Genomic DNA, 25293 nt, shown 5'->3' on the forward strand with positions numbered 1-25293 from the left:
ATGGCTGAGAAGCTACCCAGCTTACATTTCTCTTTTTCTTGCGCTGACTTTCTCTGATCCTGACGTAGGGGGATTGAGCAGGGGAGCTGTTCGCACACCTAGACGATACGGACGCTCGTCTAAAAATGCTGAAAGATTATCTTCACGTTGGCTACCTTCTGTGCAGCTGCTTCCTGAAACGACATGCTGCACGGAGCTTAAAAGCTCGAAGGGCACATATTGATTTTTGATTGAAAAACAAACTCTGTCTCACTTTGTCTGCTCCTGACGGAGGAGGTGTGAGCTGCCGCCTTCAACAGCTTTGTGCCACGGTGCTTTACATACTTAAAAGAAAAACAGCCCTATTGATCTGTTTGCTTTTCTCCCTATCTCTGTGACAGTCACTGCTTCTGACAAGCACTCCTTTGAAGAGGAAGATATGTTTGCATTCTTTTAATTGTGAGACGGAACTGTCATCTCTGTCTTGTCATGGAGCACAGTTTAAACTTTTGAAAAAGAGACAAATGTTTGTTTGCAGTGTTTGAATAAAGTTCATGTCTCTCTACAACCTCCTGTGTTTCTGCGCAAATCTGTGACCCAAGCATGACAATATAAAAAAAACCATATAAACATATGGTTTCTACTTTGCGGATTTTCTTATTTCGCGGGTGGCTCTGGAACGCAACCCCCGCGATGGAGGAGGGATTACTGTATCATGGTTTAGGGGAAGGCTACCAAAAGCTAAAGAGGTTTAAACTGTCAGTTTCAACTGTTAGGAATGTAATCAGGAAATGGAAGGCCACAGGCACAGCTACTGTTAAATGCAGGTCTGGCAGCCCAAGAAAAATACAGGAGCAGCATATGTGCAGGATTGTGAGAATGATTACAGTCAACTCACAGATCACCTCCAAAGACCTGTAAGAACATCTTGCTGCAGATGGTGTATCTGTACATCGTTCTACAATTCAACGCAAGTTGCACAAAGAACATCTTTTTGGCAGGGTGATGAGAAAGAAGCTCTTTCTACACTCACGCCACAAACAGAGTCGTTTGTTTTATGCAAATGCTCACTTAGACAAGCCAGATTCATTTTGGAACAAAGTGCTTTGGCCTGATGAGACAAAAATTGAGTTATTTGGTCATAACAAAAAGCACTTTGCATGGCGGAAGAACACCGCATTCCAAGAAAAACACCTGCTATCTACTGTCAAATTTGGTGGAGGTTCCATCATGCTGTGGGGCTGTGTGGCTAGTTCAGGGACTGGGGCCCTTGTTAAAGTCGAGGGTCAGATGAATTCAACCCAATATCAACAAATTCTTCAGGACAATGTTCAAGCATCAGTCACAAAGTTGAAGTTACACAGGGGTTGGATATTCCAACAAGACAATGACCCAAAACTCAGTTTGAAGTCTACAAAGGCATTCATGCAGAGGGAGAAGTACAATGTTCTGAACTGGCCATCACAGTCCCCTGACTTGAATATCATCGAAAATCTATGGGATGATTTGAAGCAGGCTGTCCATGCTTGGCAGCCATCAAATTTAACTGAATGGGAGAGATTTTGTATGGAAGAATGGTCAAAAATACCTTCTTCCTGAATCCAGACACTCATCGAAGGCTATAAGAAGCATCTAGAGGCTGCTATATTTGCAAAAGGAGGCTCAACTAAGTATTGATGTAATATCTTTATTGGGGTGCCCAAATTTATGCACCTGTCTAATTCTGTTATGATGCATATTGCATATTTTCAGTTAATCCAATAAACTTAATGTCACTGCTGAAATACTACTGTTTCCATAAACCATGTCATATATTAAAAGGAAGTTGCTACTTTGAAAGCTCAGCCAATGATAAACAAAAATCCAAAGAATTAAGATGGGTTCCCAAATGTTTTCATATGTCATGTTGCATTATTCCTGTTTTTTTTTTCTTAAACTGTACTATACTGTTGGACCGTTATTGCAGTTAAATTCATCTAGGTTATAAACTCATGCCATAATTCACTTTAATAACTCTTATTAATGCTTGATGTTTCCAACTACAGACCTTGGGCCTCATGTATAACACCGTGCGTAGAATTCACACTAAAACATGGCGTATAGACAAAACTGGAAATGTGCTTATGCACAAAAAAATCCAGATACCAATTTCCAAGCACTTCCTCTTTATAAATGCCAATGAACGTGACATTTAACACACGTGCACGCACCTACAACCCCACCATGACTTCTCCCAGAATTTTGCATATTTCAATATGCAAATCAATATAAATAGACCCTGGAAAAAATGAAGTTATTTCACTAAGTGTGAAGTGGAGGCAAGGAAAAACATACTATCTGTTGGCTTAAACCAATTAACTAGGTAATGTAAGGTCTGTACTATGTGATATTGACCACAAATTAAATTAATTGGTTAAAAAATAAATGCTGCATCTGATTACCTGTATTTACATTCTGCTAATTACATTCAACCAAAGTTGTAATGCTGTCCGATTTGGCTGATCATTTGGTGTGCCAGGATCATACCGCATTTCTTTAGAAAAGGGCAAGCCACGATTGTGTGCCACATGATGCCGCACGCTACATGCTTGCATTAATAGAGTGGAATTGCTTTCTATTTACATAAGCAAATTCATTCTTTGAAGGTGCCTTTATAGTGTACCGTCAGCTCCAAGCGCCACAACAGATCGATTCTCTGCTCTTTACATGGCTCTTTGAGGTGACTCACTATCCCTAAAAGGACTGCTTGCCTTTTGCCGCACTAGTTTGGAAGCACCTGCAACTATGTGGAGTTGCCGTTTTTATAGGCCCTCCGCTATAGATTATGTTATTCCAGATAATTCCTTTGGTGACTCATCCCTGGCTGATGTAACTTGTCTGGCGCCGTTGCACTAGCAATGTGCGTGCAGTTGACTGCTCTAATTACATTTGGAAAACCAGACATTGCTGCGAATTGTGTTTTGATGTTTGCCAGTTCAACCACAGTTTAAGGAAATCTTATATATCTGGATGACAATTGGATAATACCATCCAATACAGCTGCTATGGCATGACTCAGTGATGTTTGTGAAATACCCGATTGTCTGCAAGTTCATGTTGAAAAGCTCCTGTGGCTAAAAACCCAATAGTGGACAGAACTTGCAAAGGAGCCGGTAGAGCACAATTTCTCAAAGTCTGCTTTTGTAAATCCGGTGCCACTTTAGCACACAGCTCCAAAAGGATAGCTCTTGGAAATCAAAATCCACTTAGGAGCTAGTGATCATCGTCATCTACCAATATGCACTCTCTTCTAATTCTTCTATTTGTGATGTCTTCTAACAATGCTAAAGCAGCCATGGTAGTTGGAATAGTCTGGCCATTCCAAGTGAACTGAATTCGTAAATGATATACAATTATTTTTGGTGTACATGATAATGCCTACATCATGGAGGTGCTAATGAAAGAGAAAAGTAAACGACACAGAAACAGTAGCACTTCTTTGATGCTGGGTGCTGCCAGTTTGCAAAATCGAGCAGAAAAGTGTGTTCTCAAGGTGTGAGGCTGCCATGAAACTGTGCGTGGCTTTACTCAAAGTTTAGTCTTTATACATTTTGAAGTGTGCATGGAAATAGGCATATGCAACTTAGTTGTGTGTATGGACTGTTTATACATGAGGCTCTTTGTCCAAAGTTTGAAATTCTATTGAAGAATTTACTACAGATCTTTAATGCTACAGGACTTGTACCAAATGATTTGAAACAATTTCCTTTTATTCATTTAGATAAATATAAAAAACTACAAAACTTAGATAAAAGTAGACTTGTGTGTCACCAGTGTTTTTTAGGATGAATATAAAATAGACTAAAAGAATGTCATGTGTGACAGATAGGGGGCGCTATTGCTCCCTTGACCCCTCCGATCAAAAGCCAGACACCAGGTAAAAGTCCAATAATTATTTTTATTAGGACAAATACGTGCACCAAGCACCCTCCACTCCACTATACTCATAAACAATAACAATAATCAATCAATCAATCCTCCACTCTCCCAGACGTGTTGCCACTCTTCCACCCAGCTCAGCTCGATGTCTGGGATCTCCCACAGTCCTTTTATAGTCCGTGACCCAGAAGTGCTCCTGAACCCCAGTTCATGTGACTTCTTAGCACTTCCGGGTCAGATCCAAAAGTCTTGTTTTCATCCCGGAAGTACGTCATTCCTCCTGTCACTGTGACTAAGACGTACTTCCGGGTTATAGGGTACGTAAGAGTCTCTGGGCCTCCCTGCAGCGTCCTCTAGCGGCCCCCATGGTATCCAGCAGGGCTGTGGATAAAAACTCCATTGTCCAGGATTCCCTGCTGGTCTATGGGGCACCTCCATGCTGCAGGGAGGGCTCCATCTGGCGGCCTGGGGGTATTGCCTGGGCTGAAAGGCCGGCCATATCCCACACATGCTAAATAATAACATAAGCCAATTGGAAACTTGTCATTGTCAAATGTAAGACTAAAGTTGAAAAATATCTTAACAGTAAGTTAAGAAGCTGCAACACATCAAAGTTTTCTTTTTTGTGGGAATGTCAAGAATCCCAGTCCTTGAATGAAAGCAAATATTTTATGCAGCAGTATGTAATTAATTTGCTTCCTTATGATACATTGATCATATAATTGCCCTTCTTCTAGTATGGTTTATCACCTTTAAAAATAGCCCTCCAACACTTGTTTACCATCTGTAAAAAAATAACACAACTGGTCTTATTTTACTTTCTAATGTTTTATAAAGCTTCTTGTATATTGTCAATCATATTTTGAAAGTTAAGACATTGACAGAGTCACATATATTGACAGTGAAGACTGCACCAGTAAGCAAAAAAGAGATCTGATTTAAAGAACATTTAGGATTACTAAAGATCAAGGAGAGAAATACAAATTATTTGACACTTAAATAAAGGGACAGTCGAATCAAAACCAGTAACCTGGGACTGATCCAAGGAACCAGGCTTAGAGTTGGTGTTCACCAATTGTATTATGGCTGCATAACTAATGAAGCCTAGTTGCAAATGCAATGCTTGTCAGAAAACAGACATGTCTTAGACAGCTCTATTACAATCTGGAAACTGGGTCTTGGAATGTGGAATATCAATTAACCAGTAAACAGAAAACTGTGTGTATGGAAGATTAAAGAGCACCAGCTAGATATATTTAGACTTGCCTCTATGCAGAGTTTTCTCTCTCCTCAGAAAGACAAACAAAAAATAATTAGGAGGCTAGCTTTATAGCAGCAACAGGGAGATTAAAAAGCATGTGGGGTGATTTCCAAGCAATCCACAGGACTGCCACAAAATAAAACTAGCTAAAAGTACAGGCCTGACAGTTGAGTTGATCAGTACTTGTTTTGTTCATCTGAGATGTGTGTGCCTGACTACACAAACTAGTACCTATAGAGCAGCAAGGATATCCATAATTGCTGAGAAAAGAAAAAAAAACTGTTAAAATTTTGTACTGAAATGTACATGAAAGAATATGAAAATGCAGAACCAGAATTACATAATCCATTACTATTAACATGGAGATAACGCAAAAAAATGGCTTCAGGATTTCTATGAAGATCAAAATGCTGATAATCCCATTTTACATTGGAGAAAAAATGTCTACCATGAAGAATTTGAAAACATGTTTAAACACTTGTAAATCCTGGTACTGTCCAGGATGTTCTGAGTAATATAGGAGAAATACTGAAAAACTTCAGAAATATTGTGTAAAGTTAAAACTTACTCATGAACCCTGTGGGCATGTTCTCCTCAAGGTGGTAATACAAATCCTAACTTCTGTAAATGATTTGGTTTGGTTTTTGAAGGCAACTTATGTTCATTAGTACAACCCATACCCTGTAATATGATGAATGTAGTGAAAAACACATATAGTACAGTTTATCATATATACAGCATATACAGTATGAATGCAGTACTGTATATCATATATGTGAACTGTACATTGGCGAATGTAATGCAGTCCCTCAGTTACAATTAATTGAGTACAAGTTTTGCCTGTCCAGTAAATTTTCTAATTCTGGATTTGTACATAGGCTAAGTAATGCCTAAGTCTGATCACTCATATACAGTAAGATGCTTTGAAAACAGAATAACTTTGCGTTAAAAGGCTTCTTAAATTATGGAAAAAGGTAAAACTGAGAAGGAAACCCTGAAGTTGGGACAAACATAAAAAAGACAGATTTGAACAGTTAAAACAACAGGGGTTTGTGACACTTGAAATTTGAACCAATTTGACTCATCCATTAAATATTTCTCTTTAGTAAAAGTTTACCCAACTAATGATGCAAATATACATCCCACAATAGAGAATAAAACTGAATTAAAAAAAAAAAGCTTTTACAAGTATCATAAATTTACACCGGTTGTTAGACTCAAATCAAATGTATGTTTTTATTCTATAATTGTAACAATAAGAGCAGCTCACTACTCAAAACGGTCGTGCTTGGAATCAAGCCAGCGACCTCTAGATTATGAGTCAGCAGTTCTTACTGCTGAACCACCTGAACTGACGGGACAATGTACCCTGACCTGATTTCTTTTTCTACAGTTATATTCTTGAATAAAAGCACACTTGTTTTGTTATATATGTACCTTTTGTGAAAGTGTTTATTTGATATTTGGACTTCAATCTTCACACATTTTACACTGATTGTGCTGATCAACATGTTTACACAAAAGACGCTCATGGAGAGATGGGAAGGAATTTAAGGTGGGCTGGGATTAAGTGTTTTTCGTAAACTTCATCGATTCAAGTGTTAAATGAAAATACCTTTATTATTGTGGATTTCATTAATTCAACTGTAAAGATAATATTTTAATTTTTATTTTTAGTATTGTTTTTATCATTGTTTTTTTTTGTTACATGTGAGAAGACATGTAACAAATAAAAATAAAATTACAATGTGCACACAGTAAATTAAATCATGTCCATGAGGATATGAGTCTTTATAAAGCCAAATCCCCCCCCCCCCCCCCCCCCCATGTTGTTACATTGGGAGAATTCCTAAATCTATCACACATTAAATTCAAGTTTTACATTGTAATTTGATATTTATAAATGCCAATAATAGTTTACTTAAATGATAGCTGGACAGGTATTTGCTGTTTCTATTAGTATTTATATTTTTTATTCTGTTACAGAAAAAGGCACAGTATTGTCCTCTTGAATAACCGAGTTACATTTGACTAAAATGATGGTGAAAGGGATTTTTGTTTTTGCAATGGTATCGAGGTATTGTAAAATTTCACTGGTATTGATATTGAATACAAAAATTCTGGTAACTCTAGTCCCAATAAGACATTAAATATAATATAATAATAAACTTTAAATATGAATTCTACATATTCTAAAACCCTCAAAAAGGCACAAAGAACATGAAATAACCATTAAATGGACCTATAAAATAATAAAAAAAGAAACAGAATGCTAACTGGTAACACTGCAGATAAGAAAGGCACAATAATCTGATGGGAATTTACAGTACAGCTAACACTATTGTGGTGTAGGACTGAGAGGAGTCAGTTGATTTGCTTTGGGCTTCAAATGAAAATGCCTCTGGATATTACCAGTGAGAAGTGAATCATTTCATCTCCAGTATGGCCTCTGAACATGCTAGAGGTATTAATCCCGGAAAGCCATGCTCGTCAAGTTAAAATTGTAATCCTCACATAGGTGAAAAAAAATAACGCGAGAATGAAGCAATTATATTGAAGAAGAACCCCATCAAAATCTACATCTGATTTCCCAACTAGGTTGTAACACAGGCAAAAAATTTAAAAGAGAATCACATTCTAACAGATTTGAACTTTAAAACACAAGCAAAAGTCATCTAAAGAAAATTATGTTGATTGATTTTGAATTGTAATTTTATTTTGTTTCTTCTGAGTACTTTTTGTTTAGTTCTTTATATTTAATTTTTGAATTATCCAAATATGGCCTGGGACAGTCTGCCTGCAAGTAAAAAAATCTAGATTATGCTTCATAATAAATTATCAAGGAATGTACCTCCAGGTAATTGTAACATAACAATTCTGAGCTGGTTAATGAGTATAAAAGAAAGAATACAAATAAAAAGTTCAGACTGAATTATGATAATTTCTAAACAATCCCAGTGAACTGTTTTTTAGTCTATTACACATACTAATTTATAATAGCAATATATTTTGAAATATAGAAGGTGAGTATGAGAAACTTGCACATAATTGTAAACTAAGGAGAAAAGCACAATCTACGGAAGATACAAAAATCTATTTAGGGGGTTATGGTTTGCAAGAATGTAATTGTTAATCGAGGCAATGTGCAGAAGCTATTAAAGAATGAAACAATTTCTAAAACAAATGACAGAATAAATCTAGGAAATTTCTTTCACATAATTTAGAAATGTAGATAACAAATTAGGGATAATACATTTAATATGGAAAAAAATAACCACCATTTTATAAAACACTTTGGGATTCTAGAACAAACTGCCTACTCATGATTGCTTAAAAATATATACTGCTCTTGGGAACATCAGTTGAATTTAAAGTCTTCTACTTATTGATAAGGTTCATATTCTCTGTTTTCCATTTATTTCCATATTTCCTAGCACACTTGTTTCTGCTAGAAAACTAGTGTACAATGTAGAAAATACTGAACTCAAAGACATTTATGGGACTGAGTTACTGCCTTAAAAAATGGTATACAGTATTGTCTCCTGGGGCATCTTGCATAACGCCGTGTGTAGAATTCACACTAAAACATGTTCGTAAGCACAAAAAGCTTCAAATGCATACATTTGTGCGAACGCCAACTTCCACATTCTTCCGGTCCATAAATCCCAGTCAGCTTGAAAAGTAACGCACGTGCACGCACCTGCTGTCACTCCCCAACTCCTCCCAGAATTACGCTTGTTTAAATATGCAAATCAATATAAATAGCTCTTAAGCTCAGTGTTCTGTGAAATGTCAAAAGCATAGGTGAAATAGAAGAATTTCAGCGAATACCAAGTGGAGGCAAGGAAAAACATACTATTTGTTGGTTTAAACAGTGGTATAAACAACAAAAGGAAGTTGATCAAGTGACATAGAGTGTTGGAAAAACTCAAAAGCTCAAGTTCACAAAGTCACACAGTGCTTGAAATAAAAAGGAAGTTGTCATATATCAAAGTTGCCATGAAAAGACGAGTCGTAGCCCACCATCGGAGTGTCATATGGAAGCTTATTAGGATAGAGAAAAGAAAAAGAAATAGGCACAGTGGGAAAAAAAGCACGGAACTTTAATCTTGAAATTTCCACTTTAATCACATAGTTTATTTTGTCATTGAAGTAGAACATCTTAAGCTTCATGATAAAATCTTTAATTTACTAATTTCTTACATACCATTGTAACTAAAGTAGCACGTTAAATGCTTTGTATTTTATTTGTTCTTCTATGTGCTCTATGTGTGTGCATCACTACGTGCTTCTTAAACGGGATTTCTCTTCCTCCGACAGGACACAGAATCCATTACATTCGTGATATTAGAGCTCTCTGAAAAATTTAAATACTGAGATGTATACTTGTTATCATTTTCATGATGATAGGAATTAAAGCATGTTGTTAAATATGGGAACACAGTGGCACAGTGATAGTGATGAGCTGGCGCCTCGTCCAGAGATTGTTCCTGCCTCGCGCATGATGCTTGAATGTGGCGTGCGCGACCTTCGATGAAATAATTTATTGCAGCAGTACTGTCTCTTTCAAACGTACTAACCTCCTATTCCTGTCCTTCCTTTTCTTTCTCCAAGTAACCAATCGCCAGACGATAAGCTCTATAATAGACGTTAAGCCATCTGTAAGCTTAGAACTCTGATTCTTCAAAACTTTTTAGAAATATTGAAATATCTTCATAGTACGTTTAATTATTCTATCCATCCATCCATCCAGTGTCGCGCCGGCCCCAGCAAGAATACAGCGCGAGGCAGGAATAATCACTGGATGTGCACCAGCTTATCGCTAGTGCTGAGATGCCGTGTCCTCACATGTTTAATTATTAACAATATAGATTATTTAAATAATGTTAACATTTTATCTGTATAATGTAATAAACATATTTTGCTGCATTTCACCTTAAAAGTGATATTGTCATCATATGTAAATACACGCTTCATAAACTGGCGCAGGTTGTGCAATATTATAACTGTATAACAAGTTTACACTGAGGTAATTGTACTTATAAGGACAAACAGTTCTACAAGGAACACTTGATGGACTGATTGAGTGCATTTATAGTTCTTGGGATGAAACTGTTTCTGAACCTCGAGGTTCCTACAGGAAAGGCTGTAAAGCATTTGTCGTATGAGAGCAGTTCAAATAGCACATGGCTGAGACAGCATGTGCTTGATGCTGTATTACGATAATTCTCTTTCAGCTGCTGTAGAGCTGTGATTCCACACTCAGATACAGTGATATAAATACTCGGAGTGGTGCAGTGAGAGTAATATGGAGAAAGATGATCCGCTGTGGCAACCCCTAACGGGAGCAGCTGAAAGAAGAAGAAGGTGCAGTGAGAGTAACAACGCTAAAGCAGTTATGGTATTTGGAATAGTTTGGCCATTCTGTGGACCATTATATTGTTACAGGTTAATTACAATCAGATGCCTTAAACTAATAAACAATATGCAGTTAATTTCAGTGTATATGATAAAGCCGTGTCAGGGATGTGGATCTAAAAAAGAAAGGGAAACCACACTGGAACAAAAGCACTGCTTTGACGCTGGGTGCTGCCAGTTTAAAAAAAAAAAAAAGAGTGGAGAACTTGCGTACACCAAGCATTTAGCTGGCATGAAAATGTGAGTGGCTTTACGCCAAGTTTAGGTTTTATACATCACGATGTGAGCGTGGAAGTGGGCTTACACAACATTTTTGTGCATACACACGATTTATACATGAGGCCCCTGGTGTTCTCGGTTTGCACTGCACCTAACCCCTGACTGCATGTCTAAGGCTCCTGCTGCATCCCTTGGGGTAATAAATTGTTAGAAATAAGGCAACAAACTTCCAAATTTTATTACCCATAGAAATGCTCCCAGGTTATTGTCCAATGTGCTTTCTTAAATGTAGGTGGGCTAAATAACTCATGCTTTACGTAAAAACTTAGAAAAACATTTTAATGGTGAAAGTAGAAACATACTTGTTTACATGCAATAATTTATAATAAAGTATGAATAACTCTATAAGCAATGAACTGCCAAACAATAAAACCTAGAAAGAAAAATGAATATTCTTAACATGCGGTTATTAGATTCAACTCTTAAAGCAGTCATATTAAAATTTGAAAGGGTGAACTAGAAATGATTAAGGTCAAGATGACTCAGGTAGTGTTTGAGAGGAATAAGCTGTCAGACTCCTGTCAAGTTGAATACATTAATTTAAAACATTCTCTGGTAAACCTGTATCAGGAGGATGTCTAATTTAATAGCTGGATCCCTTTGCAAGAAAATTGGCTAGCTATCAGAAAAATATGCAACCCATACTTATAAAATTACGAGATTATAATGTTCTAAATCGGTCTGCGCTCAGATTGTGTTTTTTCATTTGGCAGTATTTCCTGAATAAACATAAGACATTCTGTGATGTTGTACGTATTATGAAAATGACGTTTTCTTACATTAATTACTATTTAGTACTTCTTCATAAATTATTTCTCAATTTTAACAAAATTTTAAAAATTATTAAAATGTGAATATGCTTTTAAAAGAGCGAGTACATTAAAAGAACTTTAATGCCTTATTCTAATTAGAAACAAAATAGATAGTGTTACAAGATTACACATGAGCTTACATTTAGTGAAACTTTTGATAGTTTTGGCCTATAGAGGGTGTCTCAGAATCACAAACCCTAGACACAAATTCACTACAACTGAACCAGCTGAAATAAACTATTTTTATTAAGCAAAATACTTTCTTAGCCATTACAGTATATTTTCACAAGGACAAGTATAATTCTTTCTCTTCTTCCTTCTCTATTTCTCACAAGTGAGCTTTGCCATACTCCATTCCCAACTCAGACTCAGCTGGTTGAGGCAAAGGGCTCCTTCTAACTTGGACAGAGTAGTACTTCCAGTTCACCAACACTGTAACCAGGAAGCACATCTGGCTCAGATGGAAATTCCCTCTGACAGGGGAGCCTGTCCCCAGCTGCTACTTGTAGCAGCACTGAAGGACCACAGCAGGGCCTCCCATCAGGGCTACAACTCCAGTGCAGCCCTGTGAGTGTCCAAACAGGAGTCATACTAAAGGGTTGCTGCCAAACTGTGTACTTGGAGAACACACGGCCCTGTGAGGCAGTCTCCCTCCCACTCTCCTTCTGCTATAACGGCCTGCTGGCCACAAAAAATAACACTAACCAATCCAGTTGTGAAGCCCATTTGTCCACATCTTCATTTATATATTATAATACAAAGGTTACTTGCTGTCTCATGTAACTTTTGCTCAGCTTTATCAGGCATTTCAGTGGCCTTCAACAGGCACTAGTCTTTTAGTGGGTGATGACTACTTTATGAATAGGTACCCTAAGTTCTTGTCTATAAGCCGCGGCTTATCTAAGGAAAAAAGTTGTGAAAATGAAAAAATAGAATATCGGCTTATACATAAGTCCGGCTTGTACAGTAATCCCTCCTCCATCGCGGGGGTTGCGTTCCAGAGCCACCCGCGAAATAAGAAAATCCGCGAAGTAGAAACCATATGTTTATATGGTTTTTTTTATATTGTCATGCTTGGGTCACAGATTTGCGCAGAAACACAGGAGGTTGTAGAGAGACAGGAACGTTATTCAAACACTGCAAACAAACATTTGTCTCTTTTTCAAAAGTTTAAACTGTGCTCCATGACAAGACAGAGATGACAGTTCCGTCTCACAATTAAAAGAATGCAAACATATCTTCCTCTTCAAAGGAGTGAAGCAAACAAATCAATATGTCTGTTTGGCTTTTAAGTATGCGAAGCACCGCGGCACAAAGCTGTTGAAGGCGGCAGCTCACACCCCCTCCGTCAGGAGCAGGAAGAGAGAGAGAGAGAGAGAGAGAGAGAGACAGAGTTTGTTTTTCAGTCAAAAATCAATACGTGCCCTTCGAGCTTTTAAGTATGCGAAGCACTGTGCAGCATGTCGTTTCAGGAATCAGCTTTACAAAAGATAGCAACGTGAAGATAATCTTTCAGCATTTTTAGACGAGCGTCCGTATCGTCTAGGTGTGCGAACAGCCCCCCTGCTCAATCCCCATACATCAGGATCACAGATAGTCAGCGCAAGAGTGAGAGAAAAGTAAGCAATCTAGCTTCTCAGCCATCTGCCAATAGCTTCCCTTGTATGAAATCAACTGGGCAAACCAACTGAGGAAGCATTTACCAGAAATTAAAAGACCCATTGTCCGCAGAAATCCGCGAACCAGCAAAAAATCCACGATATATATTTAAATATGCTTACATATAAAATCACAATTTAAATGACCGCTACGCGCGCGTGTTGACTCTGCGACGCTCAGAGCAGAAAGAACGCGCTCTGGCCGTGCCATGCGGGGAGTGAGAGAGACGCCAATATCTCACACTCTCTCCCCCCTTAAAGAAATTAAATGGGTGCGAGTGAGACCACTGACCTCCCTCCCTTCTATTAGTTATAGGTTATAGTACGTTCGGCTTATCCATGAGTCCGGCTTATCTATGATACGATTTTATTTTAAAAATTCGTATGATTTTTGGTCTCCGGCTTATACATGAGTCCGGCTTATAGACAAGAACCTAGGGTAATATTCTTTCTTTTCTTCTTTGGTTTCTTTTGATCCTTATTTAACATTCTTTCCCTCTTTGTCCTCTAGGATGATACCTAGTTCTGCAGCATATGCCATTTTGCACAAAGCTGTCTGTAACACCTTACCTATCCCATCAATTTAATGAAAGATCATTCCAACAATTATCTTTCATTGTTTTCTCATCTTGTCCGAGATCTGATTTTGTAATAACATTACTTATGTATTTAAAAACCCAATCATCAACATACCCAATTTAAATCAGTACATCGTTCGTATCATTATGAGCCTTTCTGGTGATTGCTCGACTTTCTTTATACTTCCAAGTCTCTAGATACCTTTTACATGCAAGAACATAAGAAATTTGACAAATGAGAGGAGACCATTAAGTCCATCCAGGATTATATGGTCCCCTGACATGCTAGGTGGCAGCCTCCTTGTGCAATGCTACCAGTACGGACACCTGCAAGTCACACTGGGAACTGTAGTCCTGTAGGGTAGTTTTCTTGGGTCCCAGGGTTGCCACCAGGGGGTGCTACAAGGATTAATCACTCCTACTTTGTACTGTATTTATGCGAGTCTTGTTGCAGGAATAAATCTGTCCCATGGTTTTCTGTCTTTCTCTTACAACTTGTTCTTTCACCAACCAGACCTTGGGAAATTTTGTCTATGAATTTTATTATGAATCTGACTCACTCATGTCTGTGTACTATGATATTTGTGGTAGTGGACTGATTTTCTAAATACAGTATGTACACTTTATTGCCCTTAAGATATAACCTTCAGCCAGTGAACTGGCTAGCATTTTTACTTCTGAAATTTTAAAATTGTAGTATACGGTTTTCTGAAATCAATCACATTGGACAGAGGTCCACAATTAATTTCCAAGTTCTAGAGATTTTTGCGCACAAGAATGGGTTGTGGTGTGTGTTTAACTCCTGCATACCTTACAGAATCTAATGGGTAAGCAGAGATAACTAAGATTTAGAGAACTTTCTCTGTTGAACAGAAATTTTCATCTACAGAAACAGGGGGGACATAAGAGTACTGAAGGAAAAATTAATGAAGCACGTGGCTGTAAATAATTATAAGGTAGCTGGTTTTGGTCTGCTGAAAAAATTGAAATGTAGAAGATGATTCTTTTTTCAAGAAGACACTGATCCCAAATATAGGGCCAAGCCAACACTGGATTGGTTCAACAGAAAAAAATTATATTTTGGTGAATTGCTCAACCTCATTGAGAATCCGTGGCATGATTAGAAAATAATCGTTCACTCTCATATCTTTATCACAAAACTAAATCAGAAACCAAGAACACTTTGGAGTTAATCACTGAAACTACCAGAATAAATCAAGAACATGCCAGGGGCCTCATGCATAAGGCTGTGCGTAGAATTCACACTAAAACATGGTGTACGGACAAAAGCGTAAATGTGCGTACGCACAAAAAAATCCAGATGCATAAATCTGTGCGCAAGCCAACTTCTTCTGCTACATAAATCCCAGTCAGCAAAAAAAGTAATGCACGTGCACGCAGCTGCCGTCCCACCCCGTCTCCTCCCAGAATTACGCCTCTTTGAATATGCAAATCAATATAAATAGCCCTTAAGTTCAGCGTTCTGTGAAAAAACAATGCAAAAGCATGGGGGAAAATAGAAGAATTTCAGCGAATACCAAGTGGAGGCAAGGAAAACATACTATTTGTTGGTTTAAACAACAACAGGAAGTTGATCGAGTGACACAAAGTGTCGGAGAAACTCGAAAGTTCAAGTTCACAAGGTTGCACAGTGCCCAAAATGAAAAAGAAGTTGTCCAATACCAAAGTCGCTGTGAAAAGGCGAGTCGTAGCCCACCGTCTGAGTGTCATATGGAAGCTTATTAGGGTACAGAGAAAAGAAAAAAAATAGGCACGGTGGGGAAAAAAAGCTCAAAATGTAAACTTTAATCTCGAAATTTCCACTTTAATCAAATAGTTTATTTTGTCATTAAAGTAGAATGTCATAAACTCCACATTAAAATTGTTTAATTTACTAGTTTCTCAAATCCCATCATAACTAAAGTAGCACGTTAAATGCTTTGTATTGTATGTGTTCTTCTATGTGCTCTATGTGTATCAATCACTACGTGCTTCTTAAACAGGCTTTCTCTTTCTCTGACAGGACACAGAATCCATTACATTCGTGATATTACAGCTCTCTGAATAATTTAAATACTGAGATGTATACTTGATATTTTCATGATGATAGAAATTAAAGCATGTTATTAAACTTGGGAACATGGTGGAGCAGTGATAGTGACGAGCTGGCACCCTGTCCAGAGATTGTATTGCCTCCCGCAAGATGCTTGCTGCGCTGTGCACAACCTTCAATGAAATAATTTATTGCAGCAGTACTGTCTCTTTCAAACGTACTAACACCCAATTCCTGTCCTTCCTTTTCTTTCTCCAAGTACCCAATCGCCACCCAATCAGCTCTGTAATAGATGATCTGTAAGCTTAGAATGCCGATTCTTCAAAACTTTTAAGGAACATCTTTGTAGTACATGTTTAATTATTCTATCCATCTATCCATCCAGTGTCGCACTAGTCCCATCAAGCATATAGCACAAGGCAGGAACAATTCCTGAACGGGGCGCCAGCTCATCGCTAGCGCTGCAACACTGTGTCCGCACATGTTAAATTATTAACAATATAGATTATTTAAATGATGTTAAAATTTTATCTGTATAATGTAATAAACATATTTTGCTACATTTCACCTTAAAAATTATATTGTCATCATATGTAAATATGCACTTTATAAAGTGGCTCAGGTTGTGCAAAATTATAACTATCGCAAGTTTATAGTGAGGTAATTGTACTTATAAGTACAAACAGTTCTACAAGGAGTACTTGATGGACTGATTGAGTGCGTTTATAGTTCTTGGGATGAGACTGTTTCTGAAACGCAAGGTCCCTACAGGAAAGGCTCTGAAGCGTTTACAGTATGAGAGCAGTTCAGTAGACTGTGCGTATGGCTGAGGCAGCTTGTGCTTGATGCCGTATACAGATAATTCTCTTCCCAATCAGCTGCTGTAGAGATACAGTAGGATAAATACTCTGAGTGGTGCACTAAGAGTAACAACGCTAAAGCAGCTATGGTATTTTGAATAGTTTGGCCATTCTGTGGACCATTATATTGTTACAGGTTAATTACAGTCAGATGCCTTAAACTAATAACTGATATGCGGTTAATTTCAGTGTATTTGATAAAGCCGTGTCAGGGATGTGGATCTATAAAGGAATGGGAAACCACACTGTAACAAAAGCACTGCTTTGAAGCTGGGTGCCGCCAGTTTGCAAAACCGAGCAGAGAACTTGCGTATGCCAGGGATTGAACTGGCGTGAAAATGTGCGTGGCTTTATGCTAAGTTTAGTTTTCATACATCGCGATGTGAGTGTATAAACGGGCATACACAACATTTTTGTGTGTACGCATCGTTTCTACATGAAGCCCCAGGTCTCCAAATGAGGCACATTTTAGACAGGCTTTGCAAACAGAACTCAACCTCTTGACAACAAAAGAAACAGAACAACTCATTTTAAAATCGCCATTAATGTAAACACTGAGAGAAGGCTAACAAGATCTTAGTGAAACAAATCCATAAACAGGAAGTTTGCAATGCAATATCAGCAATCACCAACGCAGACAGAAATATAATCATTGGCCATGAAAATATAATGCACACATTTACAGACTACTTTAAGTATACTCTATCCTCAGTTTAAAGAAAATAAGACACAATCTAACGCTTTTTTTTATATTTTATGGATACCACAGCTAGATTTGGATAAACCTCTGACACTATCAGAATTACTAGACTGTATAAACTCACTTCAGAGTGGGAAACCACCAGGTCTTGATAGCTACCCTGATGTATTTTATAAAAAAAATTTCAGTTAAGTTAGTCTTATTAGCAACATTTATATAGTCAGAGACAAATAAATTCTACCTCAAACTTTTCACCAAGCATTAATTTCCCATTTTTCCAAAGAAAAGCAAGGACTTATTACAATGTGCCTCATACAGATGAATCTCACTTATGAATAATGATGTTAAGATACTCTCTAAAGCCCTAGCTAGAAGGATTGAGAAAGTGCTCCCTTCTGTAATATCACAAGACCAAACAGAATATATTAAAGGTAGACATTTGGTTTTCAATCTTTGACACCTATTTAATGTAATATGTTCACCCATAAAGTCTAACACTCTGGAGATCATATTATCTTTGGATACAGAAAAAGCATTTGATATGGTTGAATGGGATTACCTGTTCACCCTTGGGTTTGACACAAACATATGTGTATGGATCAAACTACTGTGTATCAGTCCAGAAGCTTCAGTTTGTATTAACAATACTATTTCAGACTACTTCAAACTAGAATGCGGTAGTAAACAAGGATGCTCCTTGTTACCACTGCTATTTGCAATCGCCATTGAGCCTTTGGCTGTTCACTTTCGAAATTCATCAGGGATAAAGGGGATTTTCATAAAAGGACTTGAACAGAAAAAATCATTATATGCAGATGATAAGGTACTGTACATATCAGACCCACAAAATTCTGTGCTACAGCTTTAAATGTACTAGCAAAAGATATCTGGACTCAAACTTAATTTGAACAACAGTATGCTTTTTCCAGTGAATTCTCTAGCAAACAACATTCGATTGGACACCTTATTTTTTATCATTGCAGATCAGCTTAAATACCTAGGGGTCAACATCACAAGTAAATATAAACTCTTTTTCAACAAAATTTTGCTGTTAGCATGGACAAAATTATGTGCATAGATGGTCTACCCTCTATCTTACTTTAGCAGGGAGAATTAACATTGTCAAGATGAATGTCCTCCCTAAGCTTCTGTTCCTACTTGTATTTCAAAACATCCCCTTATACATTAACAAATCTTTTTTAAAGAAATTAAATTCAATCATAACCTCAATTATTTGGAATTTGAAAAACCTACGCTTTTAAAAGGTGACCATACAATGACCTAAATTTTCAATTTATTACTGGGCAGCAAACATACAAGCTATAAAAACCTGGACATGGACAGAAATAGATGAACATACACTAGCTTGGTCTCCAATAGAAATGAAATCCTGCAGTACCTCTTTATATTCCTTGCTTTGTGCACCAGTAAATACAACATATTATCAATATACTAACAACCCAATTTTACTTCGTTCACTCAGAATATAGAACCAATATGGGAAGCACTTCAAGTTAGATAATATTTTACCTGTGGCACCGCTACATGATAACCACCTTTTTCCAGCCTCTCAAACTTGCACGGTTTTTAATGTTTGGAAAAAACGAATGGAATTAAATCATTTAGAGATCTGTATATAAATAATGTCTTCACATCCTATGAACAATTACACTCCAAATTTAGGCTCCCATCAATACAATTTCCAACAGTCTCTTCACCTCCCACCTACGAGGGCAATCCCAAAAGTAAGGTCTCCTATTTTTTTAGAAATAAAAACAACCGTTTATTTTCTATAATGTTTACATCATTTTAAAGGTTAAAGACTTATTTATTTTTCAACCTAATCGCCATTTCAATCGATGCATTTTTGTAGACGCTGTGGTAGTTTTAGAATGCCCATGTCATACCAGCTCGCCGCCATGTCCTTCAGGAACCTCATCTTTCACCTCTTTGTCGGAGCAGAATCGCCTTCTGGACAAATGTTCTTTCAACTTAGGGAACAAGTGGTAGTCACTGGGTGCCAAGTCCGGACTATAGGGTGGGTGGGTGATGAAGTTCCAACCGCCGATCTTTACGCATGTTTTCCTCAACCTTCGCGACTGTCTTGTCGGAAATTGACGGTCTCCTGCGCGAACTTCGCACTTGGCGGTAGCGTTCAACGGGAGCTCCATTTTCAAGGGCTGCCAAGCCAAGATTGAGCATCCCAGCGAAGCCGCACATGCTTGTTTGGGATTGGAGGAAGCACCAATCACAACAGTGTGGCCAACAGCCGTACGAACAGTTTCTCTATGTCCCCGCCGCTTTGGAGACCTTACTTTTGGGATTGTCCTCGTATTTCTATTCCAGAAAAGATATCGATTAGTCTTAGAGGAGGATTAGAGGACTCAGACAGCATTTCTATTTTTAAAAACATTTTAAAAGTCCCTTCCTTTTAAAGATCCTAGAGTACAGTGGAAAAATGATCTCTTACTCAACATTTTAGAAACGGAGTTGAAGGCAGCCATGCGCAGAATTCACTCTCGCTCCATATGTGCAAAGTATTCAAATATTCAACTTAAAATCTTTTATCGAGCACATCTATCTTACTTAAAATTGTCCAAAATGTTTCCAGGGCAAGATCCAACCTGTGGACATTGCAATCGAGCTCTAGCTTCACTAGGCCACATGTTTTGGGCATATGCCAAATTAACATCATTCTGCAAAAAATGTTTTAAATGTCTATCAGACAGCTTTGATGTCACAATCACTCCTAATCCATTAATAGCTGTGTTTGGTGTACTCCCAGATGGACTTAATGTGGAGGAGAACAAACAAACCGTAATTGCCTTTATTTCACTAATAGCACATAGACTTATTATCTTGCCCAACTGGAAGAATCCTAACCCTCCTCTTTTAAGTCAGTGGGTAAGTGATGTTATATACTATTTGAAATTGGAAAAAATCTAATTCTCACTTAGAGGATTTGTTCAAAACTTTTTTAAAACCTGGCAGGACCTAATAAATAATATTTTAGAATAAGCATTTACATTACGAAAATACTCCTTTCTCTCTTTACTACTCTCAATAGTTTTATTCTGGAATTTTATTTATGCTTTTAATGAATTCAATAAAAGATAAAAAAAGAAAAAAAAAAAAGAAAACGATCATCCACAAGTGTTGTCCTAGAAACTTGAATGAGTTGAAGTCAATGTGCCAATGAGCAATATGTCATAAAAAAAGGGCATGAAAGGATGACAGGCACCTACTTGCAATGACACTTATAAAACTGCAGATTGTAATCTTGCCAGCTATACAATCTTTATCATAACACATAATTCATATTTTATCAAGCTAAATGAATCTATTTAAAGTTGTTTTCAAAGTTTTAGTGTGATATTACTGCAAGACACAGTAAAACTAACCAAAATCAGCATTTGAATTCCACTAGTATATAATAGACATTTTTATATATTTTGATGGTATTTTCCAGTAATTCTGATGGTCTGATACAGATTAGCAAAGTAACTTTTTTCTTTCAGGGTGATTCATGAACTTGCTTATTCATAAAGATATTATTGTTATTACCATTGATAACTGATACATTAACTTGTACCTACTTTTATGGTAAAACTGATCTATAAAGTGCATTATGGTGTTTACAAGCATTTTGTAAAAATCATTGCATAATTTCTGATATGTTTATAAAATAAAGAAAACCATAAAATATTAATGTAAGGTTTTTAATACGTATAACTACTGCACATAGGCTTAAGGCACTTACACATATTTATGAATAAAAAAGATTATCCTTAGATAATCCTTAATAATATAGATTTACATATATTTATAAATTATTTTAATATATATGGTAATTTTTACATGCACTTATAAAAAATAAAAAAGTAATCACACCTAGTGATTTAGGCTACATACATTTCATTATATATACTGTATACTTGAATTGCTTGATTACAGTAAGAGATCAGACTGACCATAATAAAGAACTGCGATACTACCCTGGTGACCCCATATAACTGAAGTTAAACAGCAAAGAAAAATGTGCAATAATTGTACAGAATTCTTTTCAGAGGCGAGTTCTCCATTGAACTGATTTCAAGATGGTGGATTTTCAAGTCTTAAGTCCTTCTGGCAGGAAGAGGTGGGTCCAGGTGGGCAGACACCAGAAGTGACATCAGTAGTATTATAGCTGTTAATCTTCCAGTCTGCAGAGGATCGAAAAGAAAAGACACTAGGACAAAGTGATCACCCCTTAAGCTGCTCCCTATGTGCACACGAGTGACAGAATGCATCACTTTTTAAAACAAGTATTTGTATGCTAATATATACACCACTGAATCATGTTTCATTCATGCTAGCTGTGCAAGTGAAAAAAAATATGAGAGATGATACTGCTAGCTGTTATGCTTCTTAACCTTAAAATGAAAATATATTTAGATCAATCATGAAGCTATCACAGTGCTTAAATATTTTAGGTGATATATATATATATATATATATATATAAGGACAGAGTGAAAATGCTGTCACCCAAATTTCATATATTGAGATTCTTACTTCTTTTTAAATGTTAGTCACTACAAAACTGAATCGTATATTATGATAAGAGTTAATAAAATTGTAATTGGAGCTGATGTGTTATATTCACATCAGCCAATCCTATCCCCGAATTAAATTAGTATTGGTATTTCTAACTTGAGATGAAAATGTCCATGAGATGAAACACTTAATATGACAAAATGGCAAACTGAATAACAATAGCACTTGCAATTTTTAAATAATATTATCTCTGGAAGGCTCAAATACCCTAAACATGCATATTCCTTGGGGAATCCTTGCAAATGACAACCACAATTCCATGTCAAAAAACAGTGTATTTTTATTTTTATTTATTTATTTATTTTTTACTTTAGTATGCATCATATCCATGTACTGGAGAGCAATCAGATACATAAGATGTTTAAATCACTGTAAAGACATACATTGTACATTCAATTTTCTTGTTGCAAAAGTTTATTTAAAACTTGCAAAAAATAAAGTTTACCTGCTTTACAGCATACAGGTACAGAATATTAAAATTCAAAAGAAAAGGTTGGTTTTCAATTATATTTGGAAACTTTTTATTAATGGTGCATCAAGGATAGACCAATAGTGAATGTTCCAGACTGTAAGAGCCACAAAGCTAAGTGAACAGTCCCAGAGAATTACTTGAAGGAATACTCGTGTTACATAATCCATTCGTAAGTTATACAGTTATATTCTGAAAACATGTAAAATGTGTGCTTTTTTTGACAAAATATTGTTAAATAGTTGCTCTTCATCAACAAATGAGGGGGAGAGGAGGGTCTTCAATTTAAAAGTGACTCCTGTGAAGTTTTATTTTCCTGTTGATGATGTGCTCCTGCTGTTTCGCAAGTATCTATTTAACATTATTTTAGCAAAAAACAAGCATGTGTTTTGCACTGGATAACTCACATACAGATTATACAACACAAGTACCACGAGATTTTTTTTCTTTTTTCATGGACATTTTTCTGGTCATTTCCCATTGTGCAGCATTAGTCAGTATTGGGTTCTATTAAATCATAAAATATTTTTTCACTCCATTCTGCATTAAAATACAAGATTAAATTTTTTTCTCGGTCATCACTACAAACTACATGTGGGTGAATAAAATATAATAAATAAAATCATTTTTGGAATGATGAGAAGGCCTCATTTATCTAACAGATTGATATTAGTTAATAAACAGTGTAATAAATGATCTTGCACAAAAAAAAAAGACTTCTACATACAGAAAAAGGTTTGGGGACCGTCCCCATATATTGTCATCCAGACAATAATAACAACACTGATTCAGATGACTTTCAGTACATTGAATGTTTTACTGTGAACAAAATGGCATTTAAATAGCAGAGGGAATGATGGGACAGGAAATGGTTGGCAGGAAGTGATGATTGGAGACAGGAAGCAGTGTATTGTGGGACCGGAAGTGGTGTCGTTGTGACGAACCAGAAGTGACGTCGTTTCGACCAATTTGAACCTGGAAGTGGAGCTTCTTAGTTTTCATCAGGTTTTCTGTAGGCGAAAAGAGATTCAGGTAAGCACCACGTGATGACCCTCTGTTTCGCGATATTTCACTCACCTTTAGGCTCTTTGACTGCCTCCAACTCGCACGTGTGTGACATGACCCCCTCCCCTCATCCCAGACCCATCCGGTCGGGCGTCCTGCACCGAGAGGTCATGGACATGGGAGAGAGCATCTGCGTTGGCCTGCAAGGAACCTCTGCGATAAGTAATACTAAAACGATAAGGTTGAAGATCCAAAAACCACCTAGTGATGCGAGGATTCGACTCCCGATGAAGGGACATCCACTGCAAAGCGGCATGGTACGTCACCAGAGTAAATTCACGCCCCAATAGGTAGTACCTTAATGATGTGATAGCCCACTTAATTGCCAAGGCTTCCCATTCCACCGCAGCATACTTAGTCTCCCGCTCCAGCAGTTTCCGGCTCAGATACATGACGGGGTGTTCAGCACCATCGACACATTGGCTCAGCACAGCACCCAATCCTGTGGCCGATGCATCGGTCTGGAGAATAAAAGGAATAGAAAAGTCAGGAGATTTCAATACAGGTGCTGACGTAAGGGCCAATTTTAAGTCACTGAATGCTCTATCGACCGATTAATCCCATACCACTTTTAAAGGTGCTCGTTTCTTTGTTAAATTGGATAAGGGTGTAGCGATTTCTGAGAAATGCGGTACAAAACGGTGGTAGTAACCGGCCAATCCCAAAAATGCTTGTACTTGCCGCTTATTTATCGGACGGGGCCAATTCATGATGGCAGCAATTTTAAGACACTGTGGTTTAACAACACCCCCACCCACTAGGTAACCTAAATATTTGGCTTCTCTTAATCCAAAGAAACATTTCCTCGGATTAATACGAAGCCCGGCTGACGCTAGCGTGGAGAGTACTGTTTGAACCTGCCATACATGATTCTTCCATGTGCCAGAATAAATGAGCTGGCGCCCCATGCAAACCAAAAGGAAGAACCCTGTATTGCCAATGTCCACTGGGTGTACTAAAAGCATTTTTTTCTTTAGCGGAATCTGTTAAGGGAATTTGCCAATACCCTTTTGTCATGTCAAGAGTAGTCAGGAATTGAGCGTTCCCCAGTTGATCGAGCAAATCATCTACTAGTGGCATGGGATACGCATCAAATTTAGAAACCTGATTAAGTCGACGAAAGTCATTATAGAACCTCCATGACCCATCGTGTTTAGAAACCAAGACAATTGGACTAGACCAAGGGCTATAGCTTTCTTCAATAACCCCTAATTCCAGCATTCGTCTGATCTCTAACTCTACTTCCGCTTTCTTTGCCTCTGGGAGCCTATAGGGTCTCTCTCTGACAATCACTCCAGGGTCGGTAATGATATCATGCACAATCAAGGCAGTTCATCCAGGTACTTCATCCACAACTTTAGGTACAGACAAGATAGCTGTTTCGAGATCTTGTCTTTGTTCGGGTGTCAAATTGGGACCAAAATTTAGATGAGCAAAGGACATAAAAAGTGAACTAGGCTGTCCGGAGGAGGGATCATGTTCCCTTTCCTTCCACGGTTTCAGCAAGTTAATATGATAAACTCGTTCACTCAGTCGACGATTAGGTTGTTTAACTAAATAGTCAACGAGTTCCTTTCTTTCTTTAATTTCATAAGGGCCTTGCCAATTTTGAATAGGAGGTTGGGACTAATACCATAACACAATCACC

Source organism: Erpetoichthys calabaricus, chromosome 6 (genome assembly GCF_900747795.2).
Source record: "Erpetoichthys calabaricus chromosome 6, fErpCal1.3, whole genome shotgun sequence".
In the NCBI taxonomy this organism is placed as follows: domain Eukaryota; kingdom Metazoa; phylum Chordata; class Cladistia; order Polypteriformes; family Polypteridae; genus Erpetoichthys; species Erpetoichthys calabaricus.